General features: G+C 37.8%; 1 protein-coding gene across 17 annotated transcripts in view; it reads left to right on the forward strand.

Moving 5' to 3' along the window:
- The window catches only part of CDKL5 (cyclin dependent kinase like 5), a 212381-nt gene that overhangs the window by 37148 nt on the left and 155162 nt on the right, over positions 1 to 20071 (forward strand). For 8 of the 17 annotated variants that reach the window (XM_025437914.3, XM_049107264.1, XM_049107267.1 and 5 more), the window contains one exon: positions 15267 to 15330. The exons of 7 other annotated variants lie outside the window; for them this stretch is intronic. The gene's annotated coding sequence lies outside the window, so the exon portion shown is untranslated. Of the gene's footprint in view, positions 1 to 15266; positions 15331 to 16036; positions 16091 to 20071 lie in introns of all 17 variants that reach the window. 2 more of the 17 variants (XM_049107261.1, XM_049107265.1) reach the window with 2 other exon arrangements.

The raw sequence follows: 20071 nt of genomic DNA on the forward strand, positions 1-20071 counted from the left end.
GATAGATGCTTAACTGACTGAGCTACCCAGGTACCCCTACTTTTAAATTGTCTTTAAAGATTTTATTTATTGAGGGGGAGCACAAGTGAGCAGAGGGGCAGAGGGCAAGGGACAGATAGACTACCCACTCAGCGGGGAGCCCAAGGCAGGGCTCGATGCAGGACTCCATCTCAGGACCCTAAGATCGTGACCGGACTCAAAATCAGATGCTTAAACTTACTGAACCACTCAGGTGCCCTTATTTTTTTAATTTTTTGAGGAACCTCTACTATTTTCCACAATGGCTGCATCAGTTTACATTCCCACCGTGTACAAGTTTCCCTTTTCTTTTTCTTTTTTTTTTTTTAAGATTTTATTTATTCATGAGAGACACAGAGAGAGGGAGGCAGAGACATAGGCAGAGAGAGAAGCCGGCCCCATGCAGGGAGCCCAATGTGCGACTTGATCCCGGGACTCCAGGACCATGCCCTGGGCCAAAGGCAGGCACCAAACCACTGAGCCATCCAGGGATCCCCGGTTCCCTTTTCTTTTCTTTATTTATTTACTTATTTATTTATTTACTTACTTACTTATTTATGATAGTCACAGAGACAGAGAGAGGGAGAGAGAGGCAGAGACACAGGCAGAGGGAGAAGCAGGCTCCAGGCTCCATGCACCGGGAGCTCGATGTGGGATTCGATCCCGGGTCTCCAGGATCGTGCCCTGGGCCAAAGGCAGGCGCCAAACCGCTGCGCCACCCAGGGATCCCCCCGGTTCCCTTTTCTTTCCATCTTCTCCAGCACTTGTTATTTCTTGTCATTTTGATTTTAGCTATTCTGACTGGTGTCAGGTGATATCTCATTGTGGTTTTGATTTGCATTTCCCTGATGATTAGTGATGTTGAGCATCTGTAAGCTGACAGACTCTTATTGGGTGAATTAAAATTCAGATACTGAAAGCTGTGAGATAAATTAAGGGAGGAGTAGTCTTGGGAATTGAAAGGAGATTGGTGCCCAACAGTAATATGGCTGGGCCAGATAAGCCTTGACAGTCAGCTGGGTAGGTGTCCAGACAGACAATGATCTGAGAAGACGCTGAGGCATTGGACCTGGTGTTGGGTGAGAGTATAGTGGTGCCTGGTGATACAGTGCAGGCAGAAGGTGAGATGCCACATGGTACAGGAAGTGAGGTTTGAAGGATGAAAATTTTTCTAGAAACCGATAGCTTCTTCTCCTGATTGATACAGACTAATTACAAGAAAATTGGACACTAAGAAAGGTGAAAAAGAAAGCAAAATCCCCTCAAATTCCACCTTAGAGAGAAGCAATACATTTTTCTGTTTAAGTCTTGGAGTATCCATTGATTTAAATTCAGTTTTATATACATGGAATTACATAGTTCTGAAAATTCCTTAAGCAAATTAAATTGATCTTGTTAGTGTTTCATGTGTGAAAGATTATATTCAGGTTAATATATGTTTAGAAATTGATTTTTTGAAACACTGTTTATATAAGCAGCTAATTGCTAAACATGGCAGTTTCATTTCACATGGTCATAAAAACAGCTTCTCCATATCAGGAATTACAGAGGAAATCTGTGGTGAAACAGTATGAGATACCCTGTTTGCCAACGTTAGTTTGAGAGAAGAACTCCAACTATATTTAAGATGAAACATTGTAGGGGTGCCAGGATGGCTCAGTCGGTTGGGGATCTGGCTTTGGTTCAGGTCATGATTCTCAAAGTCCTGGGGTGGGTGTTGGGCCTCCCTGCTCAGTAGGGAGTCTGCTTCTCCCTCTCCCTCCCCCCCTCAAGTAAATAAATACAATCTTTAAAAAAAAAAGATGAAACATTTTGGCTTTTATTAGAAAAACAAGGTTATTCTGATAATGTCTTATAAGAACCAATTAATATTGGGTATAAAATGGTCTCATACATAGGAACTCAATACCCAGTTCCAGAATTCTTCTTTTAAATAGGCAGCTAAGTACCAGTGAATTTCTTTCTTTTTTATTTTTTTTAAGATTCTTTCTTTCTTTATTAATGAAAGACACTGAGAGAGGCAGAGATACAGGCAGAGGGAGAAGCAGGTTCCACGCAGGGAGCCCGATGCGGGACTGATCCCAGGACTCTGGGATCACAATCCCAGCCGAAGGCAGATGCTCAACGGCTGAGCCACCAAGGCGTCCTAGTACCAGTGAATTTCTTAAGCAGCAAGCAAAGATGTAGAATAGTTTGCTCATTTCTTTTTGTTTAAAAAAAAGAAAAGAAAGGATTTTTTCATTGTCAGAATATATCATGTTCTCTAGCATGATTTTTTCTTCAAGGTATTATAACTCTATATCAGTAAACACAGTTCAGTAATAGTGGCATGATTCTCCATAAAATATGACATCATTTACTTTATCAATCCTACATTGACTAACATTAGGTTTTTATTCTTGATTATTCTGAACAGCACTGCAGCAGTCTAAAACCTTTGCAGTATCCTTCTTTGCCCATTTGTCTGTTTTCCTTAGCATAAATTTCTAGTGGTAGGATGAGGTTTTGAATTAAATGGTACCCATAAATTTAAAATATTGCTAGATTACCTTCCAGGAATCTTTATATTACTACTTGCAGTGAATGAGTTCATATTCCCATACCTATGAAAGAACACTAGATGTTTGTCAGTTAATTTAATCATTACCAGCGTGTTAGGTGAAAAATGATTTTTTTTTATTTAATTGATTACTAGTAAGAGTGAACAGGTTTACATAGATTTATTAGGTATTTGTATTTCTATTGTGAAGGTCCTATTTATATATGTTCTTGTTTTCTTTTTGTAAGAAAAGTTGTGAGATGCTAACTACAATTCTGGGACCATTGCAACTTCTGATCATCAACAAGGATTCTGTACTCCATTTGTGTGTGTGTGGTATGGTATGGTATCCAGATACCACCTGGGTGTCTTACAGTTCAACTCAATTCTGACACTGTCTACCTGGAGATAGCATCAGATCCCACAGATTAAGGGCTCAGTCCTAAAAGATTGCCTCTGCCTGCCCCACCATAACCCTCTAAAGAGGACAATCCAAGTCCATGTATGGTCACTTGGGCTTCTGACTGGCTGGTTATAGATTGGAAGTTCCAACAACCCCTTCCTTAGCTTTTTTTTTTTTTTTTTTTAATTTATTTATGATAGTCACAGAGAGAGAGAGAGAGAGAGGCAGAGACACAGGCAGAGGGAGAAGCAGGCTCCATGCACCGGGAGCCTGACGTGGGATTCGATCCCGGGTCTCCAGGATCGCGCCCTGGGCCAAAGGCAGGCGCCAAACCGCTGCGCCACCCAGGGATCCCCTCTTCCTTAGCTTTGACTAATTTGCTAGAGTGGCTCACAGAACTCAGAGAAACATTTTACTTAACTAGATTACTGGTTTATTATAAAAGGATATAACTATGGAACAATGAAATGGAGATGCATGTTACAGGACAAGGTATGGAGGAAGGGCACAGAGCTTCTATGCCCTGTCTGAACATGACTCTCCCCAAATCTCCATGTGTTCACCAACCCAGAAGCTTTCTGAATATCATTCTTTACTCCTTTTTTGGGGACTTCATTATATAGGCACGGTTGATTAAGTCATTAGCCATTGGTGATTGAACTGGATCTCTAGCTCCTCCCCTCCTGGGAGATGGGGGTAGATGTGAAAGGTCTAACTCTCTTATGGGGGAGTTATCCTTAGGTTACCTAGGGGCCTTTCCAAAAATCACCTCATTACCATAACAAGAGACACCCTCATCTGTCATCACTTAGGAAATTCTAAGGGAAGACAGACCAAAAAAAAAAAATATATATATATATATATATTTCTTACTGTGTATCATAATATCACCCTAACATATTAAGGATATTTAATCTTTGTCTCATTTTTTAAAATGTTCTAAGTCAGGAGGTATACTTATTTACCCTTTGATTTTTTAAAACTATTTTGTAGTGAAGGATGTTAAGCACTTAATAAGGTATATAAGACATCAGTGAACAGTCTAGTGTATTGTCATAAAGCCAACATGTCTGTAACTTTACTCAGGTGAAGACTTAAACATTGCAGATCTCTAAAAGTTAGTGGTATATCAAGGGCTAGGAATGATGGGTATGGTCTGCCTCAGGTTCTGACAATAACAGTGCATTTTCTATAGAGAATTTAAAAAAACAATAAAAGTAATTCATTAAAAGTTCTGTTTTTTATCATCAGCTTCTGTTGACCATTTAAAAAAAAAACTATATAATAATATCTGCTTTACTTTGTGGCTTACCTGGTCATTCTTTTTTTTTTTTTTTTTTTTGGTGAATAGAAGTTCTCTCTTTTTTTTTTTTTCTCTTTTTTTTTAAAGATTATTTTAGAACATGCATGTATAAGCAGGGGGGAGGGGCAGAGGGAGAGAATCTCAAGTAGATCAAGACACCTCCCACCTCTCCCCACTGAGCACAGAATGCAAAGCAGAGCTTGATTTCAAAACCCTGAGATGATCTGAGCTGAAACCAAGAGTGGGATATTCAACTGAGTGACCAGGTGCCCTAGTTATTTTAATATAGTCTAGTTTATATGCTCCATCCTTTATGGTTGATGCTGGTATGCTCAGAGGAATATTCTTTTATATTATCTTTTAAGAACTTTATGTTTTGACTTTGTCACACTGAGATCTATAATATACCTGAAATTAATGTTTATGTATATTTTAAGATAGAGGTCAAATTTAATTTTGTTTTCCTTATGCATATCCAAATGACTTAGCACCATTTATTGGCAATGATTGAATTTTACTTGCTGGTCTGTGGTGGCAGCTTTGTTGTACAATAAGCATCCATTTTTGTTTCATGTATGATTTTTTTCCATTTCATGTGTGATTTCTCTTTCTGTTCTTTCATCTGTTTGTGCAATATACTGTTTTGTTTTTTTTTAAGATTTTATTTACTTATTTGAGAGAGATTGAGAGAAAGCATGAGCACGGAGGGGTAGACGCAGAGGGAGAAACAGACTTCCCGCTGGAGCTCGATGTGGGGCTCCATCCCAGGATTCCAGGATCATGACTTGAGCCAAAGGCAGACACTCAACCACTGAGTTACCCAGGCGCCTCCTTTTTTTTCCCTTTAATATACTGTCTTAATGACTGTGCTTTATAAGAAGTCCTGATACCTAGAGAGAAAGTCTTTTTGTTCTTCTTCAAGACTGTCTTGTTTTCCTTGGCTGCTTGCATTTCTATGTACATTTTTGAATAAGCCTGCAAATTTCTGTTTCTTTCTTTGTTTCTTTCCTTTCTTTCTTTCTTTCTTCTTCTTTCTTTCTTTCTTTCTTTCTTTCTTTCTTTCTTTCTTCTTTCTTTCAGATTTTATGTATTTGATAGAGAGCGTCAGCATGCTTGCGCACAGGAGGGGAGGAGCAGAAGGAGAGGGAGAAGCAGGTCTTCCTGCTGAGCAGGGATGGATCCCAGGACCCTGGGATCATGACCTGAGCCAAAGGCAGACACTTAGCCACCTGAGCCATCCAGGCTTCCCAAACCTGCAAATTTCCATTAAAAAACTTACTCAGATGGATTAGGTTTGTTGTATTGGGTATCTAAATCAATTTGGGTAGAATTAATATCTTTACTATCATAAGTCTCAAGAACATAAAATATCTCTTACTAGGCTTCCTTTAATTTTGTAATGTACTGTTTTTTATAGTTTCCTGTGTAAAAATTTTCCACTTTTCTTTTTATTTCTAGAAATTTGATATGTGTTTTTAAAGTTTGTTTATTTAAGCAATGTCTACACTACACCCAAGTGGGACTCAAACTCATGACCCCGAGATCAAGAGCCACATGCTCTACTGACTGAGCCAGCCAGGTGCCCCAATTTGAAATCTTTTTATGGTATTGTAAATGGTATTAAAAATTCATTTTTTGACTTTATTTTTAAGAATTTTTAAGATTTTATTTATTTATTCATGAGAGACACAGAGAAGGAGGCAGAGAAGTAGGCAGAGGGAGAAGCAAGCTTCCTGCTGGACTCCATCTCAGGACCCAGGGATCAGAATCTGAGCCAAAGGCAGACGCTCAACCAGAGCCACCCAGGTGACCTGAGGGATCAGTCGTGTTGTAGCTTGTCCTCTGGCAGTGTTTTGCATGCTTCTGTGAACTGGAGGAGTCTTTGGGCTGCTGTTATGATAGTCAACAGATGTTGATCAGTCAACATCTTTTTTATTCCTCAGCTTTGGTAAACTCATTTTTTTCTTACAGTTTATGTGTAGATTATTTTGGATTTTCTTTATGTGTAGTCTGTGAATAGTGATCCTTTTTTTCCCCTTCATTCTCAGTTGTCATCTTTTTGTCTAGCTTTTTATTGTTTGCAGTGGAAGGGTTTGTCTGAATTATTCAGTTAGCATTATTGGAAGCATAAATTCTTCCTAAATGAAAAGTTAAAACTGTATCCCATTCTCATGACTGAATTACCTTTGAATTTAAACCTAAATCTCTGAGTACTTCACCAGTCATGAGGACCAGTGAAAGGTAATAGTATCTTTTGGGACATCATAAATGTTCCTAAAGTCTGTATAAACAAATTTTATGAAATCTTTAAGTATTTAAAATTTAATTGTGATGATGAGAATTCTTAATGTATCCCAAGGACTTGTATATATATATGAAAGCTTATCAATAGTTTAAAGAATTCCTCAAAGGAGTAGAGTAAAAAGAAGGACACCTGGGTGGCTCAGTGGTTGAGCCTTTGCCTTTGGCTCAGGGCATGGTCCCAGAGTCCCAGAATCAAGTCCCACTTTGGGCTGCCCTCGAGGAGCCTGCTTCTCCCTCTGCCTATTTCTTTGCCTCTCTTTCTGTGTCTCTCATTAATAAATAAATTTAAAAAGGCTCTGATCCCTCAGCTGCAATCCACCTAGTAGTCAACTTGGAATTTTCCTCTGTGAAACACTACCTGATACCTGCCCACATTGACACTCATATACCACTTCTCTCCCACACACAGTTTGAAGAGTTTTTCCTGCATTTGTCTCTGTCAGCACCACACAGCACTAACCAAGCATGCCAATGCCCTCTGCAGAAGTGGAGAAGTCCCTGGGCTACTTCTGGTGTGAGACTTCTAAAATGATACTTAAGAAAAATTGGTACAGTAGAAGTACTCTTGGAACTGGAGGAGTCTTTGGGCTGCTGTTATCATGGTAGTCAACAGATGTTGATCAGTCTTGGGAAAGTGATTGCAACTTCAAATAGTCAACTTCTGTAGGGATATCTCTGTGGGGGAGTCTGTACCATCCTGGTCCTGGAATGAGATGGAACAGCAAAAAAGGGCATTTATAATGAGGAAGGGTTCTATTGACTATTTTGTGATTTATGGGAGTGAACAAACAAAAGCTAAAACTGTAATTAGCATTGTAGAATGAACCTCCTCCCCATCCATGTCGTTGACCGTGCTTTACACATGGTAGGTGTTCAGTTAATGTCATATGTGTGTGAACTGTCATTAAGACTTTAAAACTTTTTGAAGCTTGCAAGTAATGACTCAAATGTGCTCTTTTAAAAAAAATTAGTATCTTTAATCAATCTAGCTGGTTAAATAATTTCATTATTCTTCTAGATTAAAAATTTTTAAAGATCAAGTTTAGGGGAAAATCTTATTCTAATTTTATAGCATGCTAAATTTGAATTCAATTTGCAATTTTCCAGTTTGAAAAACTATATAGCTGTAATTATAAACAGCAAATGGATGGAGGTGTGAGACTGATTTAAGTTAAAAAAAAAAAGGTGACCTTAATTTTTTTTTTAAGATTTTATTTATTTATTCATGAGAGACACAGAGAGAGAGAGAGAGAGAGAGAGAGAGAGAGGCAGAGACACAGGCAGAGGGAGAAGCAGGCTCCATGCAGGGAGCCTGACCTGGGACTCCACCCCAGGTATCCAGGATCACGCCCTGGGCTGAAGACAGCGCTAAACCGCTGAGCCACCAGGGCTGCCCAAAAGTGACCTTAATTAAGTCAGATTATTTTCTATTCATTTTAAAATGTATTGGCACTGTAACTAAAATTTATCTAATCTAGTAAGTGTTTTAGGATTCTATAGGAAGCCACATAAAATCAAATGCTACTTATTATTATTATTTTTTTTACCATTGGTGGTTTACTGAATCATTTTATTAGTTGTGTATGTCTTTCTTGAGTTGAGAATTTTGCAGGGGGTTAAAGAAATCCTTTCCAGTCAAAATGTAATCTGTATACCATTTTGTCGATAGGGATTCAATACTGCACCTTTAGTAAACACAAGTGCTGGCTTTTATAATTATTGTATGTATTTTTATAGAATAGCACTATCTTACAAGATACTCTGTTTTTCAGAGTTAAAAAAATTTTTTTTTTAAGATTCTGTTTATTTATTCATGAGAGACACAGAGAGAAAGAGACAGAGACACAGGCAGAAGGAGAAGCAGGCTCCATGCAGGGAGCCCCATGTGGGACTTGATACCTGGACTCCAGGATCACACCCTGAGCCAAAAGCAGATGCTGAAACTGCTGAGCCACCCAGGTGTCCCCAGAGTTTTTTTAGATGGAATAATTTTAAACACTTCTTTGGAATCTTTCAAATAAATTATGAAGCAAATTCTTTTGTAAAACAAGGGTTCATTTATTAGAGTATCTCCTAATCTTTCCCTCTATACATATTCTAGCTATATATAGGGCTGGGTTTTCATATATACAAGTTGACTCTTGAACAACGTGGGGCTTGAGAATACTGATCCCCCCGCCCACCACACAGTATAAAATCTTAATAATTTGTAACTTCCCCAGAACTTCACTACTAACAGCCTACTGTTGACAGGAAGCCTTACTGATAACATAAAGTCAATTAACACAGATTTTGTAGAGAAAAGAAAATGTTAGGAAAATCATAAGAGAAAATACATTCCTAGTACTGTTGTGTATTTATTGATACTGCAAGTTTATGTCATCTGTTTATAAGATGAATCATCTGTGTCAGTACCTGTATCAATATTGTCTTATATGAGACCAGATACACAGTACTGGAGACATTGTTACATTTTTATTATTATTATTTTTTAGGGTGGTGGGGAGGGGGAGAGGGAGAGAGAATTTTTTAAACAAGCTCTTAATTAAGAGTTGGTCACTCAACCGATTGAGCCACCCAAGCATCCTGACATTGTTACATTTTTAAAAAACCACTTATCTGTGATGATAGGCTAATAGGCACTTTCTCCAATTATGAGAGAGGCAATACTATACAGTAATGTAATTCTTTGAAAGCAAAGTCATAAAACAGTAAGAAAACTAACACTAATTTTTTTATTAAACATCACTTACCTTGTGTCTATTTAAGGATAGGCTACCCACTTCCATATAACTCTTGCACATGATGTTGTATATGATGAGTACTTAGGCAATGATGATGCCACAAAAACATTTTGTACAGTTCCTGATGTATGGTTATTAGATGTTCATATGAAGACACACAACAGAAAAGTTAACTGTATGGCATGATGATTATAATTAAGTAGATGTGGGTCATAAGGGTTTTCATCCTTTTGGTCTTCATGTTGAGTAGGCTGAAGAGGAGGAGCAGAAAGAGGAGGAATTGGTTTTGTCTCAGGGGTGGCAGAGGCTGAAGAGATGGAAGGGGAGGCAGGAGAGGCAGGCACACTCTGTGTAACTTTATGGAAATATATCATAATTTCTGTCTGACTTTGTTGCTTTTTCATTTTCCTAGAAATGATTTGATATGGTACTACAACTGTTTGATTGAGTTTTAGTGCCCATATCATAGAAAGGTCTAAGTTTTAAGTGAAAAGCAGCCTTTCATAATCAGAACCCTTCTGCCAGATTGTCTAATGTCGATTTGTTTTCTGGTACTGCTTCTTTAACGTCTTTATCCTTATCATCTGGTACTGGTTGGGAGGCACTCAACAAGACTTCAATTGTCTTCTGTTAACTTCCCTGATGTGGTGTCGGTTAACTCTTGAATTTCTCCAAGCTCTGTATCTTGAAGGTCTTTTACCTCCCCCACCCCCATCTACAATCTCCTTCATGGTTTGCTTGATTGGCTCTGTCGAAATGCCTGTGTGGAGTCACTCAGAACATCTCAACACAATTTTCTCTGCCAGGATTTTTTTTCCAGCTTGATGGTTTTCATGGCTTTTTCTGTAATGGTGGCATCTTCAATGGGATAATCCTTCCAGACTTTGATGAAATGATGTCTATCAGAGTTTGCTTCCATAGTGTTGATAGTCCTTTCCATAAAATACCGTGTGTAGTGAACCTTGGAGATCCTTATCACCCTCTGATCTAGAGGCTGAAACAGATGTTGTATTTGGGAGCAAGTAGATCACTTCAGTGCCTTTGATGTTGAACACATGGTGTTCTGGGTAGTCAGGGGCACATTGTCCAAAGTCAAAGTACTTTAAAAGGCAAGGCAGTCCCTTACTAGCCTGATTTTAGAGACAAAGCATCCATGGAATCAGTCCAGAAAAAGGGTTGTCATTGCCTAGGCCTTCTTGTTGTATAGCCAAAAGACTGACAGCTGGTGTTTATTTTTTCCCTTCAAGGTTTGGCAAGGGTGGGAGGTAACAACTTTATAAGGTTAGTCCTGATTATATACCTAACTGCATTGTACAACAGAGTTAGCCAATCTCTTTCTGCCTTAAATCCTGGTGCTTAATTCTCTTTGTTACTAATAAATGTCCTTTGTGGTATTTTTTTTTCCAGAAGAGGGCACTTTTTGTCTGCATTAAAAACCTGTTCAGTCAGATATCCTTTTTCCTTAATGATTTCCCTCCCCCCTTATAAATCAGCTTTATTCAAAAGTTTTCAAAAATTTACACTTGACAAGACTTAATGCAAAAGTTTAAATCTGCCAGATAACTCATATTGGCTGTAGGTGAACTCAATTTACATTTAGTTAAGCAATGCTCATGGTCAACCCTGAGGGCTTTACATACATTCTTTCATCTCTACCACAACCCTCTTCATTGTTTTTGATTCAACAAATAGACTTGACTTTGTGAAGCTTACCTTCTAGCAGGGAACAGACAATAGGTACATAAATGAACAAATAATCTAGTTTCTTGAACCTCTTTAACAGTGAACATGAGCACTGAATCCAAGGGCCAGTGGCTATCAACATTCTCCTAAAATGAAATTAATAATAAACTCCTTTTTATGGCCAAAAAAGGCAAGTAAGCAGTGCTGGCCCTATCTACCCTTTACTGTTTATCTCCATTTTACAGAAAACAATTGCTTCGTTATCATGAATCTAGATTTCTTTTCCTAATATTTTCCCTCAATGGTTTAACACTTTTGCCACTCTAATACAGTGCCATTCCTCATCTCCCTTTTGATCCACATATTACACCCAGAACTGAAAGCTGAATACTTATCTTTAATTGCCTTCTCTAGTTTCAAATGCCAAGAGTTAGCTACGTTTTGTTTAACATACACAGGAAAGGAACTGAAGTAGGACTTTTACTCAGGAGGTTTTTATGCCCTGTACCACTGGACTAGTCTGTTTAGTCTTTTGACATCATTATTATGAACAAAACCCCCACCTCTAAGGATGTACCTAGAATTAATGTGTTATTTTTGCATAACTTGAAAGAACTATTTTCTCTATGTAAATAAGTTGTCAGGTTGCTAAAGTGTTCATCAGTTTTTTTTTTTTTTTTTATATTCAACTTTTAAAAAGGGGATGGGGATGGGTCTCTCAGTGTCCATGCCCCTTATCTGTAATCCTCAATGATTTTCTTAAAGGCATCTGGGAACTTGTCTGCTGCATTTTGATGGACATAACCTCCTTCTCCTGCTATCCTGACAATTTTAAAACCAGACCTCTTTCTGAATCATCAAACTGTCCTTTGCTGGCATTAAATTCTCCAGCTTTAGATCCTTTACCTTCCTTTTGCTTTAAGTTGTCATATAATGACTTGGCTTTTTCTTGAATCATATTAGAGTCTATAGGAATCCTGGACTCACAAAAGAGCTTTATTCTTTATTCCCTTTTTTCTTATCTTTTCCTCCTCTCCTCTCCTCTCCTCTCCTCTCCTCTCCTCTCCTCTCCTCTCCTCTCCTCTCCTCTCCTCTCCTCTCCTCTCCTCTCCTCTCCTCTCTTCCCTTTCCTTTATCTCCTCTTCCTCTCCCCTCCTCCCTACTCTCCCCTCCTATCTCCTCTCCTCTTTTCTTTTGAGAGAGCGAGCCTGAGCAGGCATGGAGGGGCAAAGGGAGAGAGAGAATCTCAAGCGGGCTCCATGCCCAGTTTAGAGCCTGATGTGGGGCTTGAGATCATGACCTGAGCCAATATCAAGAGTTGGACGCTCAACTGACTGAGGCACTCAGGCACTCCAAAGCTGCATTTTCAATGTGTGATAAAAAGCTATTTCACAAAAAGTGCAAGTTTTTTGTGCCTGTGGTGTAGCTGCAGTGATGGCTTCATGCATCCTTTTTTTTTTTTTTTTTTTTACAGTGGTCCTCTAGATTTATTTATCTTAAAACGTAGGGCAACCACAGCTGCACACCTCAATCTAGGCGGTACATATCCAGCAATTCAACTTCTTGTAAAGTCATGACTTTTGTCTGCTTCTTGGGATCACTTCCAGCATTACTAGTGGCACTTTTTATGGGTCCCATGGTGTTATTCATGGTTTATAGAATTGCACTAAACACTACGTGAGAACTGTGAGAGATCACTTTTTACTGTGATAAGCAATTTACTGGAGGGGTTAACTGCTCACACAGAGATGCTTAGTGTCACATGGCATTTTAAGAAGATACAGCAGTTGAGTTCACCTCAAAAGCAACAGAAAGTGGCTAGGAAATTATTACAGTAGTACAATATGTACTACAGTTTTATGCAGTTACGATTTAATACTACATCTTTACATTTGTTTACATTTCTCTTGACTGAATAGTACCATGTATGGTGTGTGTGTGCATAACTTTTGGTAAATTTTAACTTTTTATAATAGATTTGTGTATATATTATGGTAGTAAATGATATAGCAGACTAGTATGTACATATATTTTGTGCATCCAGAACATATGTTTTTCTTAAATTTTTTGATAGTTTTGGCTATGTGGTTTGTTTTTCAAATTGTTGCAACTCTCCAATTTTCCAGCATATTTATTTTTAAAAAATTGTGTAGGGGCACCTGGGTGGCTCAGTTGGTTAAGTGTCTAACTCTTGGTTTTGGCTCAAGTCATGATCTCAGGGTCATGAGATCAAGTCCTAAATCAGGCTCTGAGCTCAGCAGGGAATCTGCTGGAGATTCTCTCTCCCCTTCTCCCTCTGCACCCCCACCCCCACATGCATTCTCTCTCAGGTAAATAAATAGGTAAATAAAAAAACAAAAAATTTGTTTAAAAGTGGACCCTCAAATTTGTTCAAATTTGTGTTGTTCACTGGTGAACTGTAATAAATTTTCTCACTTATAAGTAATGCTTTAGAGATCAGTCCTTGAATCTGTATTTAATTATTGTTCTTACTCATGGCAGAATGTCATTTCAATTGTGAGTTGTTTTTATGCCCTTGAATAAGGTAGGCTAACTATAGGATATTTTAATGCCATACTTATAAAAAATATGAAATAATTTCTTAAAGCTGTATGAAAATGTATGTTAGGTTGTTACGGTTGTTAACTTCCAAATAGGGCTTGGGGAATCTTTAGAAAAGGTGACTTAAAAAAGAATTGTTGAATTCAGACTTATGAGTGTGTAGTTCAGGACTTGAGTGCTTAGTATATATTAGTTTCTTTTTTGGAGGGAAGGTGTTTCTAATGATTATAAGTTTTGCAGTTTCATAATTTTATTTTTAGAATTCATGGGCTCATTTCAGAGAAGATATCTTAAAAATTAGTAAGTTTTAGTCCATTTGTCTCTTAGCAAGTTCTCAAATGACAAAGTTGGTTAAACAACACTTATAAAAGAACTATTAACATTTTTAGCAAAACAACTTAGGATAAATAAATACTATAATTTGGATTATTTAGTATGTTTTTTTTTTTTTAATGTTCTATATGTAGGGAAATAAAAGGAACTGAGCAGTCAGTCCTTTTAGGAATGCCTTGATAGAAAGCAGTGAACATTTCTCACATATAGAAGTGTATTGGTGGAGTGAACCTGGTTATCTTAGGAAGAATTCAGCTTAGTAGTAACAGAGAAATGGCTTTTAGTAATTAAATCCTTTTTGTCAATACTGCTGGATTATAAATTGCTGAATTTTGAGTGTATTACTCAAGATTCATTCTAAGAAATAGAGCCACTGTGAGTATTCTGGGATAAGGGATTTATCATAGTAAGCAGACTATATACAATTGTAGAGTTACTGAGGATGTGAAAATCGGGAAGGGGATGGATAAGAAAATAATCACTGGGGTGCCTGGATGGCTCAATCAATTGAGCACATGACTCTTGGTTTTTGCTCAGGTCATGATCTGAGGGTTGTAGGATCAAGCCCTGTGTCAGGCTCCATGCCAGCATGGAGCCTGCTTAAGATTATGTCTCTCAAAAAAAAAAAAAAAAAAAGATTCTGTCTCTCCTCCCTCTACCTATCCCCCAACTCCCAATAAATAAGTCTTTAAGAAAAAGAAAAACAATCACTAATAGATCCTCCTGAAGCACTGGTACAGGTGTGTAAGTCAGAGCTTACTGGGAAAATTTTAACAAGCCACGTGAGTACAGCCATCAAAGTGGGAATGCAAAGAGGGTGGTTGTGGAGAGGTCTGTGGGAGGCTCTTACCTCCATGTAGCTACTTCCTTGGTGGATCCAAAGCCAACAGCCTGTCTCTAGTTGATGGGTCTTGGGCCACTATTGGTTAGGTGAGGAAGAAAAGCTGGACATGGAACAAGACGAAGGTGAGGACAAGCTGAAACCTGCCAGATGCATCTATATTGTCCTCACCATGTCTGACCATAAAGACCTTCTAAGAGTTTGGCCATCTCTAAGTTGATGTACCATACCGGGAAGGGAATTCTGGGAAACACAGTTTCTACCTGGATCAAGTTCACAATAGAATGATCCAATACATTGAGTTTCCCATTTTGGGCATCTCTTTTGGCCTCATTTAATCAGTAGATGGTGGGGATGTTGTATTTTGAGCCTCAAGATCTCCATTTTCTTATGGTATTTACTGAGGAAATGTTCACATGCTATCATCACTTGAGAATTTAAAATGGTATACTTTTTTAATTAATAGAATGGCCTTTTCCTAATGTATTTTGCTATGTAATTTCTCTTTATTCACTGATTTTTCCTGTTGTTCTTAGAATTTTACAATACAAATAAATGAATTCCGGGTCAGAAAATCTTCAAGTTTTGAGAAAGAAACAGGTACAGAATTTAAATATGAATAGTTCTACATAGTCTTTGGTGGATGTGGAGTTAAAAGTAACCAAATGTGTCATAAGATTGTGTTGAGTTTCTGATATGTTCATACTCCACTCTACTAATGGTGAATAAAAAGAGGTAACTTTTTGCAAGAGATTTTGAGAACTTCAAGGCTCTTTGAAATACAGTCTCAAAATTTTGTCAGCTACATTGATACATTCGGCCAGCAAAATTAAGTGGTCTGCTATTCTCAGATTCCCACTGCACCCTTTCCCTTCCAGGTCTGCCTTCTGTCTTTTGCAGTGCATGTGTAACATACATGCCTACTAGCTCTGGAATTTTTTTTTTTAATGAATAGTCTGAGAGGGTAAGAGAGTAAGGACATGATAAAAGATAGAAAATGCTGAAATAGTTTTCATTTATCTCCTTCCTGCAGTCCATAATGTGAGTGTGTGGCGGTGGTTCATTTATCTCTTTCTCATTTAATTTTCATTTTTTTTTTCTTCTTAAGGGTTGGAGAATCTCTTCTAATTTTCTTTTATTTATTAATTTATTTTTTCCTAATTTTCTTTTAAAAGACTATTCACTGATAATGACTGAAGTATTCTGGAGAGTTAGATGTATTGCTTAGACCTAACATAGACTGACATATTTTAAGTTGACTTCCAATATCTGTTCACTTTTACTATGGTAATTGATGTTTTTTTAGCAGGTGCTTGCCTCCCAGATAAAGACTACATTTCCCAGTCTCCTTTGCAGCCAGGTGTGTGGGTATAGGATTAAGTCTTGGCTAATACAATATGAATGGAATCTCTGGGCACATATTTTGTGGTGTTCTTTAAGAACAAAGGAGTTTTGCCCCTCTTGTACCCCACTTTTTCCTCTTCCCTGTGTCTGAGATGCAGGCAAAATGGTGAGAGCTGAGGCAGATATCTTGGTCTGTGAGCTAGAAAGCACTGGACACTCATCCAGACTTTTACATGAGAGAGAAATAAACAACTCTTTTATTTAAGCCACTGTTATTTTGGGTCTCTGTTAGATTAGCCAAATTGATTATTTAATACATATGTTAATATATTAATGTGATACACTTCGTATTATAATTAAACAGTCTCTTAAGGAATAGAAATTTCCTTAACAAAACATAAGTAAGTAAAATGAGGTTTTATTGTAAGAACCTGGGATATTGCCTGGACTTAATTGAAAGAAATAATCAAGCAATTGCTTCTCTCACTCCTTGTCTCAGAATTGCTTCTTTTTAAGTCATTTTCAAATTTGTCACATACTCACTTGCAGTTAGTATGTTACAGCTGCCTTAAAATAGCAGTCTAAGCCCTTGAGTTTACAGGATCTTCTTCAGTTCTCTAATAGCTAATTGGTCTCTGAGTTTGAATTCCCATCTCCCAGATAGGAGAATATTATAGTTCTGGCTTTAGCCACAGGCTTTTTCTTTAGTCCAGTAAGCTGTGGCCAAGGGCCAGTGTCCCATGATAGGTAGGACTGGCTTCTGGAACTCTAGGTGGAATTTGTCGTGATCATTGTCTTCTCCTCTTCTTTCTTCTTCTTCTTCTTCCTTTTTTTTTTTTTTTTTTTTAAGGAATGTGGGTGAGGCCCAGGGAAATAATGATTGACATCTTATATAGAGAAAAAATTAGACAAGGCAATCAAGGTTTTTTTGAAATGTGTTAATATATTTCTCTTCGTGGTCAAGTGGATCCTTAATTTTTGTAACATATGAAAAGGTAAAAGATTTGAAATATTGTAAGAGTCTTCATAGTGTCTTAGTATAGGTTAGGTCATAAGCCCTAAAATAAAATGCTAACATTGCTTAGGAGAATGTATAAGAATATCCTATAAATCCATGAATTAATATACACTATGTCATATAAATAAGGTAATTTCTGTTACTTGGCAAGATGGGAAGGTGATAATATGAATTAAAGGATAAGGTTGTGGTACCTTTTATATTTATCTCATTGGGCAATAAGATATAGCATTTGGTACCTTAATCTGGAACAATTTTGCTCCATTTGGCAATGAAGTATCCTTTCATACTAAGTTTATTTTTTGAATTTTGGAATGTTTCTTGGGCTTTCCCTCTGGATGGACAATTGGCTATAATTAGGAATTTGTATTAAGAGGTATACATAATACTTATTTTATGTATTAGAAAATTTTCTTTATATGCAGATCAAAACTGAATTTTAATAGGACAGATGCTTCTATGCTTTCATGACAAAAGGAAAAGTAACTTTTTTGAGTGTGCCACATTGTGCACACAATTGAAGACTATTTACTAGAATATGCAAGGCAGGTAATTATTGTGAATTACAGATGACCCTTGGACAGCATGGGTTTGGACTGGATGGGACCATCCATATGTGGATAGTTTTCAATAAATAGATTATATTACTGTAAATGTATTTTTTAAATGATTTTTTAAAAAAGATTTTATTTATTCGTGAGAGACACAGAAAGAGAGGCAGAGACATAGGCAGAGGGAGAAGCAGGTTCCCTATAGGGAGCCTGATGGAGGACCCTGGGATCACCACCTGAGCCGAAGGCAGACGCTCAACCACTGAGCCGCCCAGGTGCCCCTCTTCGGATTTTCTTAATAACATTTTCTTTTCTCTAGTTTATTTTAGGAATACACAGTATATAATACATATAACCTACAAAATGTGTTAATCAACTGTGTATGTTATTGGTATGGCTTCTGGTTAAGGGGGGGGTCAAAGTCACACATCGATTTTTGACTGTGCAGGGGTCAGTACTCCCAATCCCTGTGTTGTTGAAGGGTCAACTGTATATACATTTAAAACAAAAGTTCTTGAAGTATCCAAGATCCCTTGCTTAGTGACTTTGAAGATGTCTTATGTTATTTGTTGTTGTGACCTCACAGAAGATAGAGTAAGATACTGTACAAAAGGTAATGGCTGGGGTGCGTGGGTGGCTCAGTCAGTTGGTTAAGCATCTGCCTTTGGCTGGGGTTGTGATGCCAGGGTCCTGGGATTGAGCGCCACATAGAGCTCCCTGCTCAGCCGGGTGTCTGCTCCCCCGCTTGTGCTTTCTCGCTGTCTCAAGGAAATAAAAACAAACAAAAAAAGAAAACCAAAGAAACCTCTAAAAGTAATGGCTTCACAAAAGAGTTTTGTGTGCCCCTCCTTACCAGTCTTTCATTTCAGTATCTTATCTTTAATCAGTAGTCCAGAAAAATCCTAGTTATAAGTGAGGTGTGTGAAACCAACGCTTTTTACTTCTTTGACTAGAAAGATCCTTTGTTTAAAACAGAATTTCAATTTTACTTCTTGCCTAATTTAGTCTCTGACATCTAATTTTATTTAAGTGTAAGAATTGTGGTATTTTTTAAAGACCTAGAGGGAGAAGATGGTATACAAAAAGTAGGCCATCAAGGGAACTTTAATTCTAATGAAATGAAATCTCTACAGATTAAAATAATCATTTTTGTCCCCTTGACAGTATCAGTCTAGATTTTATCCATTTTTCTAGGCATTTCTGGCAGTGATTATTCACATCATGGTCTAGTATGGTAACAGAAAAATTCCAAGATTATGATATGTGTTAATTATTTCCCTGAAAAATATCCTATTTCCATCTCTGCTATTGTTGTTATGTGGTCTGGGAGCAAACAATCAAGAAAGAATTCTTTTTTTTTTTCTTTAAAGATTTTGTTTATTTATTCATGAGAGACACACAGAGAGAGGCAGAGACTTAGGCAGAGGGAGAAGCAGGCTCCCTGCTGGGAGCCTGATGCTGGACTGGATCCCAGGATCCTGGGATCACGACCTGAGCTGAAGGCAGATGCTCAACTGCCGAACCACCCAGGCGCCCCTCAAAGAATTCTTGAGGCGGTTTTGGTGCAAAACAGTGTTTTTATTAAGGCATCGGACAGGACCCGTGGACGTAAGAGCTGCCTTGGGATTGTGGGGAGTAATTGATTACATACTTTAAGTTGGGGGGGGGCGGGCGGGTAAAGACAAAGGAAGTTTCCAAAAGAATTTTCATATGTTAAAGAAGACTTCAGGATCCTGGAGGTCTGGCTTTTGTCAGCAAAGGTTACTTTTTGCCTCTAGCAAAGCATTAAGAAGGTTGTGTGTTCTTTGAGGAATGTCATACGCTGCCTGTCTCAAGTGTTTGTCGGTGGGCTGTAAGTTGTAAGGAAATGTAATTTTATCTACATTTCTTTTGCCTTTGTTCTCATCACTCTTATTACCTTAATTAAAGTCTGTACTCTCTTACCTGGCCTTTTGCAATACTAATTCTAGTTGTTCTGCTGGTCTCCAAGTTTCTATCTCTTCTAAAGTCCCCTCCTACCTCTTGCAACAGTGCTTTCTGATTTAAAAGTTTAATGGTATCACTAAGTTTAGGAACTATTGGGGAAGAGAAGTTTACTTCTACTTTTTAAAATTATTCTAGCTGGTCTAAGAATGAAATTGACATGAGATTAACAAGAAGTACTCAAGCAACTTTTAATAATATGTATAACTTCTGTAAACCAGGGAGAGACCCAGGAAAACTGTAACTCTGAAATGGCTGAAGTCATTACCTTAGATACCACCTTGAGCCAAAGACAAAAGATATTGGAGGTAGGGAGTCAGTTTTGGGAGGTTACCAGGAAAAGCACTGTAAACAAGGGTATGGTTGTTATGCAGATTTCAGTTCAGGCCTGTTAACAATTTCTAGAGATTTAGAGTCATGTCTTCTTTCAGTTCCAGATTGGGAG

The sequence above is a fragment of the Canis lupus genome, chromosome X (assembly GCF_003254725.2).
Source record: "Canis lupus dingo isolate Sandy chromosome X, ASM325472v2, whole genome shotgun sequence".
Lineage (NCBI taxonomy): Eukaryota > Metazoa > Chordata > Mammalia > Carnivora > Canidae > Canis > Canis lupus.